This window comes from Echinops telfairi, unplaced genomic scaffold (genome assembly GCF_000313985.2).
Source record: "Echinops telfairi isolate 266 unplaced genomic scaffold, ASM31398v2 ScPeMD7_443;HRSCAF=831, whole genome shotgun sequence".
Taxonomy (NCBI): Eukaryota; Metazoa; Chordata; class Mammalia; order Afrosoricida; family Tenrecidae; genus Echinops; species Echinops telfairi.
In genome coordinates, this window is record NW_022104341.1 from 39277920 (window position 1) to 39279225 (window position 1306).

The following is a 1306-nucleotide window of genomic DNA, read 5'->3' on the forward strand; positions in this document are numbered from 1 at the left end:
AGATGAACCCCTCAGGACCAGTGGTGAGAATGGTGATACCGGGAGGTAGAGGGAAGGTGGGGTAGAAAGGGGGAACCGATTACAAGGATCTACATATAACCCCCTCCCTGTGAGATGAACATCAGAGAAGTGGGTGAAGGGAGACGTCGGACAGTGTAAGACATGACAAAATAAGAAAAATTTATAAATTATCAAGGGTTCATGAGGAAGGAGGTGGGGAGAGCAGGGAAAAATGAGGAGCTGATACCAAGGGCTCAAGTACAAAGAAAGTGTTTTGAAAATGATGGTGGCAAAAAATGTATAAATGTGCTTGACACAATGGATAAATGTATTGATTGTGATAAGAGTTGTATAAGCCCCCAATAAAATGATTAAAAGAAGAAGAAGAAGAAGCCTTTAAGATTCCAAATGATATTCTTTCTGATAGCCAGGCACCACCTGATTTCTTTACCAGACTTTACTGCAGAGTTATGTTCAGTGATCATATCATGAGGGCAAGTACTGAGCAGGGCCACATCTTTTTTTTAATTATTTAATACTTTTATTGGGGCTCTTAAATCTCTTATCACAATCCATACATTCATCCAGTGTGTCAAGCATATTTGCACATATGCTGTGATCATCATTTTCAAAGCATTTCTGCCCCCTTCCTGTCCCACCCACCCTCCCTCCCTCATGAACCCTTGGTAAGTTATAGATTATTATTTTTATATGTTACATCATCCTCCATCACCCTTCACCCACTTTTCTGTTGTTTTCCCCCTGGCAGGGGGTTATTGGTTGATCCTTGCGATCAATTCCCCCTTTCTTTCCCCACCCTTCCCTAATCCTCCTGGTATCTCTACTCTCCTTGTTGCCCCTGAGAGGTTTATCTATTCTGGATTCCCTGTGTTGCAGACTCTTATCTGTAGCAGTGGGCATGTTCTGGTCTAATCCAATTTGTAAGGTAGAATTGAAATCACGATAGTGGGGTGAGGGAAGCACCAAAGAACTAAAGGAAAGTTGTGTGTTTCATCACCTGACTGGTTCATCTCTTCCCTGTAACTCCTCTGTGAGGGATGTCCAATTGTCTACAGATGGGCATTGGTCTCCACTCCATGCCCCCTCCCCCCATTCACATTGGGTATGATTTTGTTCTGGGTCTAAGGTGCCTGACACCTGATCCCATCGACACCTCATGATCTCACAGGTTGGTGTGCTTCTTCCATGTGGGCTTTGTTGCTTCTCAGCTAGATGGCAGCTGTTTGCTTATCTTCAAGCCTCTAAGACCCCAGACGTTATATCTTTTGATAGTTGGGCACCATCA